The sequence below is a fragment of the Cyprinus carpio genome, chromosome B5 (assembly GCF_018340385.1).
Source record: "Cyprinus carpio isolate SPL01 chromosome B5, ASM1834038v1, whole genome shotgun sequence".
Taxonomy (NCBI): Eukaryota; Metazoa; Chordata; class Actinopteri; order Cypriniformes; family Cyprinidae; genus Cyprinus; species Cyprinus carpio.
The window spans coordinates 34,607,679-34,624,599 of NC_056601.1; the positions used below are offsets into that span (position 1 = coordinate 34,607,679).

The 16,921-nt window shown below is 33.0% G+C and overlaps 1 pseudogene; it reads left to right on the plus strand.

Annotated features, from left to right (window-relative positions):
• The first annotated feature begins 15,656 nt into the window (after positions 1-15,656).
• LOC109061882 overlaps positions 15,657-16,921 on the plus strand; it is a 74,917-nt pseudogene continuing 73,652 nt past the window's right edge.

A 16,921-nucleotide genomic window follows, 5' to 3' on the forward strand; every position in this document is an offset into this window, starting at 1 on the left:
GAGGTCACTGCCTGTCAGGCTTTGTGTTCGTTATAATCCATGCATCTCCTCCAAATCCATTTTTTTCAAGCTGTTCAGGGATAAACTGGAACACCAGGGTGTTATTCCAAATTATTAAATTCAATCATGCATATTTCCATTTAAAAGCCTAATCACTAAAATATTTATGAGGCTCCTAATGTCATAGAATGCAAATATATCCCTTACTATATATATGAGATTAAAATGCTCTTTACATTTACAACAACCAGTACATTTTGGTTCATTAAGGAACTCTGTAATTCTTCTATGAAATCAGGTTGTACACATTTTTTTTTTTCTAACATTAATTTTTAAGAGCGTAGAAACAAAAGACATGCATTTCATAGCTGAATGTAAATAAACAATATATGGTGCTATAAGAGGCAGATTATTACTCATCAGTATTCATCTACAAGATGCAGAAGCTCTGAGGGATTTTCTGCCAATCACAAAGTAATAAATTTTTTTTTACTAATTTCTATAGTAAATGGAGCAGAACACTAATTAAAACTAAGTTAAAGTGTTGTCTAAATAAATAAATAATTTCCTGGGTCTTACCAAAAATTTAATGTTATTAACTAGATATTTTCCACACAGCACAAAACAATGTTTTCAACAGTAACCCATCGCATCTATAACAGCTAAACCTAAGCTAAGCTAAGTCAGCTAAAGAAAACAGTTGATTAAAGAAGAAAACAGAAAAAAAGAAAAACGTAAGCCCATTTTGAGACCATTAGAAGTCTTTGCAGTGTGAAATATTATAAAAACTGAAACTGTTCTTTAAATCATATTGTGCATTTCAGACGATCGCTAGGTTACTAGATTAAAATCATCTAAGATGTACACTACAAAGGAATTAATAAATGTAAAAAGTTTTCTGCAAGCTGTAGTATATAATTGCAAATGTAGCATTCGTGTACTAGAGCTCGATGGTTGTTGTATAACCTATTTTTCTTTGTTTGTTAACATGGGGCATTTCTCTTGTAAAAAAGTTTTGCTTGCATTTAAATATAGGTCATGATTTCCTCATGTATAATCATTGTATAAGTAATTACTGCCTGCACTAAATGATTTTAAATATGATAATGTATGCAGTCTGTTTGATTGTGAGGATGAGTCAGAGTGAAATGGTTGAGAGTAAAACAAAAACACTGATCATGAATTTCAGAATTTATGTCTATATTAAGAGTGAAATAATGAGGAAATAGGATTAGAGTTATGCTTCATTTTTGACACAAGTAAGAAAATGCTTTCATTTGTTCTTGAAGGCAGACATATATATATATAAAAAAATAATAATAAATTGAACATGACTTACGAAAGTCATATTACAAGCTCAGTAACCCTGGAGCTTTCTTCACTGAAAGGCACAATCCATTAATAATGTAATTATAAATACAATGTTTATATAAAATTACATTTACATTTAGAAAAGAAGACTATTTATTTATTTTTTTAATTTAAGATGAAGTCAAGTTACATCGAGAGAGGTGAGTTTTCAGCTCTCGCTTGAAAATGGTGAGGGATTTAGCATTCCAGATAGGGTGGGAAGATCATTCCACCAGCCAGGAATGAATTTGATTTGCTGCAGTTAGTACATTTTGTTGAAATCATTTGTGAAACTTAAGAGGAGACAAATGTGAGGGGTTAGAGTTTTCATTTATTTATTTATTTTAGAAAGCAAATGTGAGAAGCAGGAGACTGGCTTAGAGTTGGTGTTCATGTAACCATTTCTATCTAGAAAAATATATTTTAAGTTGTAAAAGAGATACCTCTGGTTAATTCATTTAATCATTCATTCTTTCATTCATTCATTCATTCATTCATTCATTTAACCTCTTTGAGACATACAAAACATTTTAGGAAAAAAATAATTATTTTTTCATGTCATTACATTGTTTAGAGCATAAATTTTTTTCAAACATTAAAAAAAGAAAAAATGATATTTCATTCGTAAGTTATGCTATGTCCTTGGTAGAGGACATAAGGATTCAATAAAAAAAAAAAAAAAAAAAAAAAAAAAAAAAATGAATGAACATGCATAGGCAAAAACAATTGATTTTTTAAAATCACAAATACATTTTTAGTTTTCAGGATTTTTTTTTTTTTTTTTACCAAACTTTGTATAAAGATAAATCTCAACTACAGTATGTTATATTTGAATGATTTGATATATACTATTTCTCTTTATGCAAAATGTGTGTAAAATGGTACAAACAGATTTTCTCATTATATATAATGTATCTGTAAACTAAATGTAATTTGAATATTAATGTGTTTTTGGGGCCACATGTAATGAACAAATAAGTATAATAATGGGAGAAATAATTGACAAGATTTTCATAATTTTAATTGACAAGATTTTCATAATAATATATAATAATAAAATAATATATAATATTTCATATAATATATAATTTATTTCCCTATACATTTGTTGTGCTTTTAGTCCAGGTGTCCTTATAAAAAAAAAAAAAAAAAAAAAAAGAAAATCATATTTTGATTTAAAACCCCATAACATTTTTCTGAGATGTCGATTCATGACACAGTTTAAAAATTAGTCAGATTTAAATGATAATTAAAAGATATTATATTTCCATAAGAGTGTCACTCAATTAATATCAGATATTTTTGAAGACCAAGGACAGGGAGTGGTCATGGTAAAACATCCAAACATTTAGTATCTCTGAAAAAACTGTGGTATGTATAGTCTCAGAGAAATTCACTAAAATATAATGTCCTCATATGAGGATGCAGGGTCTCAGGAGGTAAAAAAAAGCTACTTTAGTGTGAAATGTGCATTTCCAGTAAGTAATTCTGAAAAAGTCTTGGTGCAAAGTCCTGGAGTTCAGCCAAAAGATCACCAACCATTCTTAAGTGCTGCAAATGTGAGAAATGTGAGAAATCACAGCTGATTCCAGGCTTTGATTACAGTTTGACAAACAAGATAAGCTGTTAACTGACTTCTTGTTGTTTCCACAAAGCGAACCTGAAGTGTTTCATTTTGTACGAAACAATTTGCACTGCTTGATAACTAATAATCATTTAGCTAATGTTTTTTGCTATTTTAAGTAAATGCAATGTGGCAACAATGCAGAAAATATAGCAATAACGGTGACACTTTACATGAAGCCTTTTTGCATAATGCATTATAAAGGTATTTATAATGTACGCTATAATGCATTATTTCATAAATAATTGTAAACCAAGTTTAAAATGCATTATAATACATAAAGGTTTGTTTGTCATGTTTTAATGCGTTATACTTTCTAAAGGTGTAACAATGAATAAGTAAGTATTATAATGTATTATAACTGTGGTTAAAATTATTCATAAGATTATATGTTGGAGCTGAGGTATATATATATATATACATATATATATATATATATATATATATATATATATATATATATATATACAGTGGTCGCCAAAATTATTAGAATTTTTGGCATGCAGCTAAAAAAATTTTTAGTCAGTTGTTTCTATCTTTTGCTGTAGTGTGTCAGTAGGAAATATTATTTTGCATTTAATTAATGCCAAACATACATTTTGCCATTAATTGTAATAATCCAGTGAGATTTTTGTCCTGCAACAGCCAGTGCTCCACACAGAGATCTGATCTGATCATCATCATCAGTCCATCTGGAATGACATGAAGAAACTGAAGAAACTGAGACAGACTCAATCCAGAAGAACTGTAGCAACATCTCCAAGACACTTCAAGAAACCTACCTCCCACTGTACAATCAAAATGTAAACACAAATATAATTTAATATTCATATATAATATTCAAGCGTGTCCACTGAACTGTACTTTTTTCTGCCAGTAATTGCCTCGATAGAAACTAACTTAATAAACTGATTCTCAGAACCTCCAATTAAATTACACCGAATAGCCATTTTTGATACTTGTGTAAACTTAATATGAAGTTCCCTTCCCAGCCAACCTGCCACAGAAGGAAAGAACCGTGTGCCGGTCGCGAGTATAAATGGCTCCAGTTTTGCATAACAACACAGTCTGTGTAAAGACTATATCAGGTGATCAGGGCTGAATGCATTTTAAACATGCCTGCCATGAGACCACAGAAGACAAGCTTGTAAACCATGCAAGATCTGTTTAGAAAGTTATTTTGGCAACAACCTGTTGTTCACTTGGTATGAACCCTGGGTGGAGTACAGCTGAATTACAATGGCAATTGTCATTTGACACTCTCTGAAGTGACCTTCATGTCTAAAAGCAGCTGCTTGGGATCAGCAAACAATTTACAAAGGCAAAGAGAGCGAAAAGCAGCATGAATGCAGGGGACAACTCAGAAGTGATTAGAGCGAGCAAAACAGATATATAGCATTCAGAGATACTTTGTTCTAATATGCAGTGATGGTTAAGCTAAAACATTCTTTATGCATCTAACTAACATGAAATGTGGGATGATAATGAATAGGCACATACTGTAGTTACAAAAAGCACATATGAATGAGAGGCCCCAAAGCTTCTCATTGTTTAAACTAATTATTATCCAGCCGAGCATTATTAAATAATGGCCATCCATGGTCTAACCTATGGAGGATTCCCCTTGTCAGCTAGCAACTTCCCTAATAATAATTATAATTATAATTATTATTATTATAATAATAGCTAAAATTGGCTAGTCTTAGCTGGTTTAGGCTGGAAGTAGTTTATTTTAGCTGGTCTCCCAGCCTGACCAGCTAAAGAAGTGGTCAAAACCCCTCTAAAACCAGCCTGCAAACCACATATGACCAGCCATAACCAGCCTGGAGGACCAGCTAAAAACAGCCAGCCATCAGACTGGTTTTAGCTGTGTTTTGTTGTTGTTGTTTGTTGTTATTTGTTTGTTTGCTTGTTTTTCCAGCACGGTTTTATTAAAAAAAAAAAAAAAAATTTAAAGGTATACTCCATCCCAAAATGAAAATTTTGTCATTATTCACTTAACCCCATGTTGTTCTAAACCCGTAAAAGCTTTGTTCATCTTTGGAACACAATTTAAGATATTTTGGATGAAAACAGGGAGGCTTGAGACTGTCCCATAGACTGCCAAATAAATAACAGTGTCAAACTCCAGAAAAGTATAAAAAGCATTGTCAGAATACTCCATCTGCCATCAGTGGTTCAACCGTAATGTTATGAATACTCTTTGTACACGAAGAAAACAAAAATAACTACTTTATTCAACAATTCCTCTCCTCTGTGTCTCTCCAAATCAGCGTAGCGCCATTTTGGCAATTCTGAGCAGTACGCAGATGGCGTACGCTCTTCTGTGTCCGCCGCGCCACAAGGATATGTTTTTTACGTGTATTTACGCTTTGGTTTGAAAGTAAACTTCTGTGTCAGCCACTCTTCGCCGATGCGTTGTTTGCTTTCAAACCAAAGCGTAAATACATGTAAAAACGTATCCTTGAAGCGCGGCTGACACAGAAGAGCGTACCCCATCTGTGTACTGCTCAGAATTGCCAAAATGGCGCTATGCTGATTTGGAGAGACACAGAGGAAAGGAATTATTGAATAAAGTCATTATTTTTGTTTTCTTTGTGTACAAAGAGTATTCTCGTCGCTTCATAACATTACGGTTGAACCACTGATGGCAGATGGAGTATTCTGACGATGCTTTTCATACTTTCCTGGACCTTGACACTGTTATTTATTTGGCAGTCTATGGGACAGTCTCAAGCCTCCCTTTTTTCATCCAACATATCTTAAATTCTGGGTAACACTTTAGAATACTGTTTCTTACTTACTACATAACTAATAAGGAATTATTGAAGATTGTAATAGGGTAATTTTTCATTAACACTTAACTCACTACTGTTAACTACTAAGGAAGATATGTTAATTATAAGTATGTAATACCATTTTATGATTGTGTTAAGTAACAGTTAGCTTATGGTTTATCATACCTAATGTTATTGTGGCATACCTCCTGAAGAACTACTATTAACTTATCTACTAGTTTAAGCGTTCACGAAAAATAACTATGAAGTGATACTAATGGAACAGTTATCACAATTACATGAATTGTGACCCTTTCATATGTAATGTTATTAGCAGCAGTAGTAGTAGTAGTATGAAAATTCAATAGAATAAATGCAAACATTTTATAGAGGTTTTGCCTGTGTATGAATTGTTTTGGGAGTGTGTTTTTGTAAGAAATCAGCTTCCATTAGGAACCCCACCACCACTCCAGTGCCTTGCAATTACTTACCATAGTTTTTTATATTTTAGATACAGTACTTGTATGTGTGCCTCATCGCCATATACCACTTAACCATTAATTCAATTCCTGTATGTAAGGCAAAGCCTGAGGAGAAGTGACAAATACAGGTAACCAATTAGTAATTAATAAAGATAATCAATAATTCTGAAGGACTTATTTCAAACCTGAAAAACATTAGGCCCTATTCTAAAGTGAAAATATTAGGAACCCATTAGTAATTAATAAATAATATTAGACAATTCTGCTAGAATTACTTAGAACCTGAAACAGTATTCTAAAGTGAAAACATAGGGAACCCATTAGTAATTAATAAAGAATCATCAAATAATTCTGCAGGACTTATTTCGAACCTGAAACATTAGGCCTATTTTAAAGTGAAAAATATTGTGAATCCATTAGTATTAATAAAAAATTATTAGATAATTTCCATCAATAATTACTTAGAAACTGGAAAACAGTATTCTAAAAGTGAAAAACATAGGGAACCCATTAGTAATTAATAAAAGAATAATCAAATAATTCTGCAGGACTTATTTAGAACCTGAAACAGTAGGCCTATTCCTAAAGTGAAAATATTGGGAACCCATTAGTAATAATAAAGAACTATTAGATAATTCTATCTATCTATCTTCTATCTATCTATCTATCTATCTATCTATCTATCTAGGCCTCTATCTATCTATCTATCTAGTATCTATCTATCTATCGATCTCTCTCTCTCTCTGTCTTGTCTTCCATCCGTCCGTCTCTTGCTGTCCGTCCGTCTGTCCTGTCTGTCTATCTGTCTGTCTGTCTATCTGCCTGTCTGTCTATCTGCCTGAGTTATTCTCTCTTCAGGTATAAGAGTAAGTTAAAACCCAGTGCTTACATTTAAATGTGTCTCTGCCTTTCTCACACAGAAACAACCTCCTTGACAGAAACAAAATGGACATGCCTTGCTCTTGATTGTTGAAGCCCTAAGACTGGCAAGAGCGGATTCCAGATCTTCAGTACTTATCTTGCTGGATCTATCCACTGCATTTGACACGGTTAACCACCAGGTCCTCCTGTTAACCCTATTGGCCAAGGGCATGTCAGGAACCGCACTCCAGTGGTTTAATTCTTACCTCTTAGATAGATCCTTCAAGGTATCTTGGAGAGGTGGGGTGTCCAAGTCGCAACATCTAAACTAATGGGGTGCCTCAGGGCTCAGTTTTTGGACCACTTTCTCTTCTCCTGTCTACATGGCATCATTAGGTTCTGTCCTTCAGAAACATGGCTTTTCATACCATTGCTATGCTGATGACACTCAACTCTACCTCTCATTCCATCCTGATGATCCTATGATAGCTGCTCGCATTTCAGCTTGTCTAACAGGCATTTCTTGCTGGATGAAGGACCAACAAATTCAACTAAACCTTGCCAAGACAGAACTGCTTGTGGTTCACAATTACACCATCCAGTTAGTCACATCAACCATAACTCCTTCAAAAACAGCCAGAAACCTTGGAGTTATGATTGATAATCAGCTGACTCTGCAGATTTGCTTTATTCAGCATCAAGAAGATCAGGCCCTTTCTTTCGGAACATGCAGCACAACTCCTTGTTCAAGCTCTTGTTCTGTCCAGGTTGGACTATTGCAGTGCTCTGTTGCTCTATTGCAAGGCATTAATGTTTGCCTACAAAACCACCACTGGCTCTGCACCCCTTTACTTAAATTCATTACTTCAGACTTATGTGCCTCTAGAAGCTTGCATTCTGCAAGTGAGACGTCGCTTTATTGTGCATCCCAAAGAGGCACAAAATGTCTTTCACGGACTTTTACATTAACTGTTCCCTCCTGGTGGAATGACCTGCCCAACTCAATCCAAGCAGCTTGATTCCTTAGCCATCTTCAAGAACTGGCTAAAATCACACCTGTTCCATCTTTATTTGACCCTCTAACTCTATATTTCTAATTCTATTCTTAAAAAAAGTGTGCCCCTTTTAGACTTGCACTCAATTCATTTACTAACTGCTTTTCTTTAAAAAAAAAAACAAAACTAGCTTCTCTATTCTTTTTTTAATCTTTCTATTTGTTTTCTTGTATTTATTATACAATTAACAAAAAGCAAAAAAATGCCTCTAAAGACTAGCGCGCACTTTTCTTTTTCTATTCGGTTTTCTTTATATATTATATATATATATTATATATATATATATATATATATATATATATATATATATATATATTATATATATATATATAAATGGGCTACGTGTGCTGCGTTAAGCTAACTGAGACTTGTCATAGCATTTGCATATTGACATTTCGTTAATTTTTATTGATTCCATTGTCCTCAATTGTCCTTGGATAAAAGTGTCTGCTAAATGACTGAATGTAAATGTCATGTAAATGTGTAATCTGGCAAAGGATCCATTTTTTGGATGTTTTCATTATAATGTTTATCCAACAGTGCAAAACACTTAAATAAATGCTTAATATTTATTTACATTTAAAGTATGTTAGCTTAGCATAGCACCAAATCACAACAGTTTATGATAAATGAGCACACTTTTGAAATAAATTGCGATGACGTTTATTAAAATTCAAAGTATGTATACATTTTTCTGTGTGTGATGTCCCAGACAGTGTCACATCTGTGCTGGGATAATGTTGTTTCTGCTGCTGATTTGGTCTCTTCTGTGCTCAGAATGCATGGGGTAAAGCCACTGATCCTGGCACAGCAGGTGGTGGGACATTTTCCAGAGATGTTGTTATGTTACAGAGATTAGAACTTTCAGAAGGGAAGAGTGTCACCTACTGGCCCACATGTGCTATGTCTAAACTTAATAATCCATGGACCTAATCCATAACTTTGTTTATTCTCACATAAATGTATGTATGTGTGGTGTCAGAGTGTCAGTCCATATATACATGGTCAGTTACTTATGTTTGGTAATGTACAGTAAGTGCATTTTCTAATGTGATAACCATAACTTGTATTATTGTAACATCTTTAATTCACCACAATTAAATGATGATGATATCATGAGATCAGGTTTTGAAAGAAGGACTAGTGGTGCTACAAGTGTGATTAGTTGATTTTATACTAAGAGTTATGAAAACAGTACCAAAGTGAATGAAAAAGCTGTTGTTTTAGAACAGTAATTATTTTATAATTTCTCTATAATTTGGTGATAGTTAGTATAGTATTTCTCAATGAAAACTGATCTCATCTTAAGTTGAAAACATTCAGGTTTGCAGTAAACTGTTTGCAGGGAGCACGTTCTTACCAAGCTCTCAAGACAGTCAAGACAAATGCATGGCTCAATGTATAATGCATCGCAATAGTGGCAAGCAACTAAATGGAAGCTAGAATGCATTTGCAGCATCCAGACAAACATGTGCAAAAAATGGTCATGAAAAACACTAAAAGACATTTGAGTTCTGAGATTTTAACAAAGGTATGTGTTGCGCTTTATATACGATTATGTTAGCACCCATTAAATTTCAGTTGTAGGAGAAAATTGGTATAATATTCATTGCAGAGTAAAAATGCAGAAGGCTGTGCATTTATTTGTGCATTACAATTATACTGTAGCTATCACAGGATATGCATTTATTTTGTTTACGGTTTCAAAAACAGCATAATATATTGTAATATGTAATGGTGTAATTAGTGGCCAACCATTGTGAATGCTTTTTAACTCAATGAGAATGAAATACATTTGACTGGATCAGCAGCTGTTATTGTGTTGTCTCACTCCACTCTGCAGCTCATACATACCCCCTCAAAACTGTAGTGGAAATTAATTGGTGCTGTAATGTGTGGGTTTCATGACCCTCTGAATAACTGGGTTTCCAATCTAAAGGTTGGATGTGTTTGAATCTTGTGTGCTGTAACATCTGTGCTGTTTCTAATATTCCAAATAATTATTATATTTTTATTTATTTTCTCTTCTTTTGTCTTTATTATTTTATTTTATTTTATTTTATTTTATTTTATTTTATTTTTTTTTTTTTTTTTTTTTTTTATTTTATTTTATTTTATTTTATTTTTTTTTTTTATTTTTATTTATTTTTTTTATTTTTTTTTATTTTATTATTATTATTATTTTTTTTTTTGGCAGCCTTGGTTCTATATTTCTGTTTTACCGGCACCACGATGCAAGACTTATATGTATATGCAGAGCATATACATGGGTATAGATTACTTATAAATTGTAGTCTGTTGCTGATTCCAAATTACATGACAAAAACTGTAGTTAGTAACATAATCCATTACATTTCACATTTTAGGTAATATAATCAGACTACTTTTTCATTACTTTTAGTTTACTTTTGACCTAACTTGTTTATCACATTGATTTTTAATAGGATAATCTTGTACCATATTGTCATAAAAATGCAAAGAAAAAGAAATAAATTCCATTCGTTGATGTTGACATAATGAAGTGAATTAAATATTACATTACTGTAATATTACATTATTAAGGTTATTAAGGTTTATTAAGGTTTCCCAAACTGGGGTTCGTAAAGTAACTGAAGGGGGTTCATGAGTTTAATAAAAAGTAAATAATTATCGTAAAAATGTAAAATAAAAAAAAATAGTTTAGTTAATTATTTTATTAAAAAAAAAAAAAACGTACTATATATATACATATATATTTTATTTGTTTACCTGCATGTCATGTGCCCTTAACCAATGTCAGAGAACCATGAAAATGCAAATGTGACACTACATTATTAAAATATTTATTCTAAAATGTCATGGGGAGCCTAAAGTTAATATGTTAGGTGAAAGAAGTTCAGCTGACAAAAATGTTTGTGAATCCCTGCAATAAATTTAAATAAGAAATAACATCAATTTGTGCATTTTAATGTGTTTGAAAGACAAAAGCCTTCCAAAGACATAGTTAAATAACCCACTGAGTGATAATTAAAATAAAAATGAGTGTGTTTATCAGTAATGTTAAGAAAACACTTCTTAAAACTGAAATTATTTTTGTAAATCCTGTGGTCAAATGCTGTGTGGCCTCTCAATTTTCTGTGTAATTATAGTATATCCATCTGACTAATGATGGATCTCTGTGTGAATGTCCAAGGAACTGGAGCAGTGTATACAGTTAGGTCCATATATATTTGGACACAGGCACAATGTTTGTTACTTTAGCTCTTGACCAAAACATGTTCAAGTTACAGTCATATAGTGAACATGGGCTTAAAGTGCACGCTCTGAGCTTTAATTTGAGGGTATACTCATCAAAACTGGAGGAAAGGTGAAGGACCTACAGCTGTTTAATATATACCTCCCCCCTTTTTCAAGGGACCAAAAGTAATTGGACAGTTGACTCATCAAAGCTTTTTCATGGACAGATGTAGGCTATTCCCTTCATTATTTCTACATCAATTGAGCAGGTAAATTGAAAAGAGGAAAAAAAAAAAAAAAAACAATCAGAGAGAATCGTGTGAATAATAAATTGTGAATAAAATTTATTGCTATCGTGTGTGAATAATATTATAAAGCATGTAATCAATTAAAAAGTGTACTACCTACAACTGTGTCTAATCATGACAGTATTTTTGGCCTAATGGTTAGATGAATAATATATAAGCATTTAATAAATTAATTGTTTTTTTCTAATCTTGTTTATTTTTAATGTGATTTAATATAATTTAATAAAGTACTTAATCAGTTACTACCTACAGTAGCTCTGTGTATATGTGTGATGTGTGAATAAGTTAAGTTACTGCATTCAAGGGGGCATAATTTATTAAGTAGATTTGTTTTTTTTTTTTGTGTGTGAATAAGTTAAGTTACTTTCAAATTTTCAAGTTTTTGAAGCCACAAAAAACCCCAAAACCTTGAAAGAAAAAAAAAAATACAAATAAATAATACTTATGAAATCAATAGGGGCCTGTGCTCATTCAGTGCTTAGGCTCTATATGGTCTCCTGACCTCGTAATAAAGTAGATTAAGACAAGGATTTATGATACGATGGTTAAGAGGTTTGAAAATCAGCGTTTGAAAGGATCTGGATTTGATTGGCAATGCTGATCATTTTAATTGGTCAGAGCTGTGGCTGATTTAATAAAGCTACTTGCACAAAACTGCTTCACAAAATTTAATTCATTACACTTAATTAGATCACTGTGATAAACATTTTAACTCTAACCGAATAGTTGTTGCTTCTTTTAAGAGGCAGAAGAACTGTAAGTAAACAAACTACTTTTAAGCTATGAAAGGAAACTGATATTCAAAAAGTTTTTTTTTTTTCAAACTTGAAATTCCTTCCATATTTGAACAAACCCTAAACACTGTTCATTACTATGTGCTACTCACCCAGTGCAATTTATGTACAGACGCATATAATACTTTGAATTTTAGGCCAATAGCATTTTGTTGTCTGGATATATTTATATATATAAAAAAAACCATTTAAAATGCAATTCATGAATACAATGACTTTATATATCCTTTTTTTTGTAATGATGAACATGGATTTCATTTCTGAAGTTAATTCATTTTGTTAATTTTGGCCATAACGGGCAAAAATATTGTACAGCTTTCTTGATATCCCAATGACAAAAAGTAGTAGTTTGGGGTAGTATTTCATTTCTATAAATTATTATTCTATAATATTTATAATATTAGTTAGAATATTACAAATATTAAAAAAAGTCACGAGTTAATTAAAATATTACATAACTTGGCCTTTTATAACACGGCAATGTTTCTTAGGCAGTAAAAATGTTAGGTGGTAAAATGTCATGTGGTACACCATTCAAAATTTATATTCATGAAATATTAATCATATTTTTTTTTATCGTATTTTATTTTATCTTATATTTTATTATCAGAAAAATAATGATTGTGCACTCTCAGATAGGCCTATGTTTAAAATGTAAGGAAATGTCATTTTTTATTTTATATTTTACTGTTTTATTGTGTGACTATATATGCTAACAACCACCCAGAGCATCCTTTCAAAACTTATGTTAAAAATTCAAAATGAAAAAAAAAAGGAAAATAACTGTGAATCAAAATGATGCTTTTGTTAGAAATCATGACTGTGAACTTCAGAGTGACATAAAACCTCACTCTGGCAAACAACAATCAATGAAACGTTATTACAGGGATTATCTATAAACTATACATTCCTCTCAAAAAATTATAGAAGGGACCCATTTGGAAAGCTACTGTACTTCCACCAAGGCCTGACTCTCTTATTTCAGAAATGAACAGCTCTCTCTACCTTAAAGAGGCTTAACACTGTCATCACATAATACTCATCTGCTCTTCTCTGCTGCAGCATGCCGCTGTTTATTTTGCGCTTAGCAGGGACTTGTGCTGTAGGTGGATTTTAATGTTGCCAGATGGCAGGCAGAGATCAGAGGCTATCTGTTTCAAAGACAATATAGACTAATGGAGACTATAATATCGACTATAAAGATACAGGCTTAGAAATGTGTTCTGCGTGTGTGTGGCGTGTATGATAGGAAAATGAAATTGTTGCCTGCCTTTAGATCATCACTGCAGGGGTTTAGTCTCGCTGTGGAGGATTACGAGGAGGTGTTAAGTAACGTGTGGAGGAATGATGCCCTTTCTTCTTGCACTGGACCTGCAAGGATACCATTTTTGGAAAATGATAATGGCTCATTTGACATGAAAACTTCCCAGTTTAGAACCATATATAAGCATTGGAAGCTTCAAACATGACACTGAACCGCTGCAGAGGCAGATTTACAGTGCAAAATATTCTATCAGAATGCAGCTCCCATATTGTCTGCTATAATTTTGATGGTGTTAAAATTAAAGGAAAGCACAGTTTTGAAAAGACTGCAAAACATGCAACTCAAGGTTATTTTTTATGGATGACAATAAAGAGTTTATGATGTTTTTAATAGCAGACCAGAATGAACAAATGAATAGTTAAGTACAGAGGAATCAATTTGGAATGATCTATTCTAGTAAAGCTATGCGTTTCTTACTATATATGTGAGTGATAATGTCATAATTTGTCAAATATTCCATAATGCAAATAAAAAATTAAATGGTACAGTTTGTTAAAAAAATGGAAATTGTTTGTAATATTAAGTTTTTGAGTGTGTTGTCATGAAGTATTCTTGGCATACTTCCTCTTAGAAGTTAAATGTTTTGACAACTATTAAGTTTTGAAAACACAGCCCTCTCTGGCTTCAGTATGTAGATGAAAAATAACTTAGCTGTTATCTTTTAATGTCAAATGCAAATGCAAATATCAAATTGTTTATTTCACATGTGCTTGTGACAGACAACAGATTAATCTATTGATATCATAAGATTTTTCCCTCTGTGAACATATAGCACAGAAAAACCCTTTTTATTTAAATCCCCTTTTAGAGCTTATAAACTCTGACAGTGAAACTGCACTATTAGTAGTTTTTCTATACAGTTTTTAAATGGATAGTCTACCCCCAAAAAAATGCAAATTTGAATACAAAAGTTGATATTTTGAAGAATATCTTGATGATACCCAATGACTTCCACTATTTTTTCTCCATACTATAAAAGTAAATGTCTACCGTCAGCTGTTTGGTTACCAAAATTTTTTGGCGGTAGCCATTTTGTTTTGTTGTGTGGAAAGAGTCTTTTGTTTGGTTAAATTATGTGTTGCCGGTAGCCATTGACTTCTATTGTATGAAAACTCAAGCATCACTAATACTTTAAACTAATTTTCCAGGGTACTTCAAGTGCCTCAAATTATGCAGAAGGAGAAGTATGCTATTATTAACTTTTCTAAGCATTCAGACTCAACTCAAATTTGTCCCAAGTGTATTTGAACAAGATAATGTAAAACACACTGTCACAGTACCACACTAAAAAAGTTTCAATTCCCAGAAGCTTTTAATTCTCGAAATGCAACTTGTTCTTTTAATCCAAGAAAAAGTGTATGTATGTGTGTGTTTGTGTGTGTGCGCGTGTGTGTCATATGGGTAAAAGGATACATAATAACAAAAAATCAATAATATAAATGAAGCCAGGTGGGTAAACCAAGATGTTATCATAAGTGGACTGTAGCTACTGACTGTTCAAGAATGTATTTAATGAAAAAGCAAATATTAAAACCTTGTTGAAAGATGCATTTCAGAAGCCAGCGAAAATTTAAACCAAATGTTACCCAGCATTGTATTTGCATAATTTCATCGGTTGCATTGCACGGTGTCGACGCGGACCGCTAAGAAACGCTCGTCTGCCAACATAAAGCACAGCACTGAATGCGAAGCTTGTGCAAAAGGGGCGGGAAGCGCGTGTCATCTTGAGTCGAAGTGTAATGTGGCCCTAGAGACCGTCAGCCAATCAAATCCCTCAACCATTTCCCCGTAAGCCAATCAAAAGCCTTCCCTTCTGTCAGCGATACCTGCCTCTTTCTACGCGCTTCTTCAACATGTACCACACTCAGAGGTTTGTGAGGGTTACCGACGTGTGCCGCCTGGAGCCGTTTTGTCAATGAGGACAACTCTAAACTTGCGTAAAAATAATCTTAAAAGCCACGCTGATGTTCTTCAGCAGCGACTTGACGTTAAATGTGAAGTAGACGTAGGATTCTTTCTTTAAACAAAATCCCATTTACCTACTTAGTTACACAGTTACGTTCGTATCGTCGCTTTTATTTACGCAGCTGTCAGATTCACAGAGAATATCAGTGTAGTAGATGTTAAACTGAAAATGAATCATGTTTTTAATTACCAACAAGTGACATGTTTCACTTAAGACCGCATTCGCGCTTGAAGTCTGTGTTATAGCTTCTGAATAACAAAAGCCCGAATAGTGTCTTTATTGTGGCTTCAGTGTGTATTTCGGTTAGATTCACCACGTCGCTCCATCAGTCTTCGTTCGTTAAACAGCTTCTTTTGCCGTTTTTTGATGTCAAGAGAGAAAAATGAAGGTCGAGCCTGAGGGACACCGCTTTATTATGTCGCTTTTTTTTACAGCGAGGCTGAAGGGAAATTTAAAGTTCTAAAAATAAAGCGTCGGTTTCTACTCCACAAAGAATCATTTGAACTTCCTACCGCAGAAGGAGCGGGACATAAATAGTTCTGACATGTGGATGTAATTTCAGAAAAAAAAGGCAGACAGATGCAGAGAAATAAAACGCGAGCGGGAGAGAGAGACTGGGAACAGTTTGAATCGAGCCTGCAGTTCTGTGACAAGGAAAAGCCGTGAGAAAATATTCATAATTTTACGAGCAAACGATGTAATGGGAGGGGAGCGGACAGCAGAGAAATGACTGGCTCTTTGACGACGCTTTAACACACGCAAACATCAGAGAAATCCCATTCAAACTGGCAACAATTTGCGTGAACTTGTCGGGATGGGAGCCACGCTGATCGTACACACTTTGGGTTTTGTCTTTTGCTGCACCTTGCTGAGTTTTGTCTATGGTCTGGTAAGTTTCTTTCTTTCTTTCTTTCTTTCTTTCTTTCTTTCTTTCTTTCTTTCTTTGCTAAAGCGTATTTTTTCTTTTTCTTTTTTTTCTTTTCTTTGTTTTCTTTCAATTCTCCTGTCTTTCAAAACGCTTACTGATATGCCTGCCTGACTTTCTTATCCAGAGTAACAATTACTGAAGACTGTCAAGAATAAAGGACATATGGTGATTTTTTTTTTTTTTTTTTTTTTTTTTTTTTTTTTTTAATATTAAATAACATTTAGGGTTACCACCAG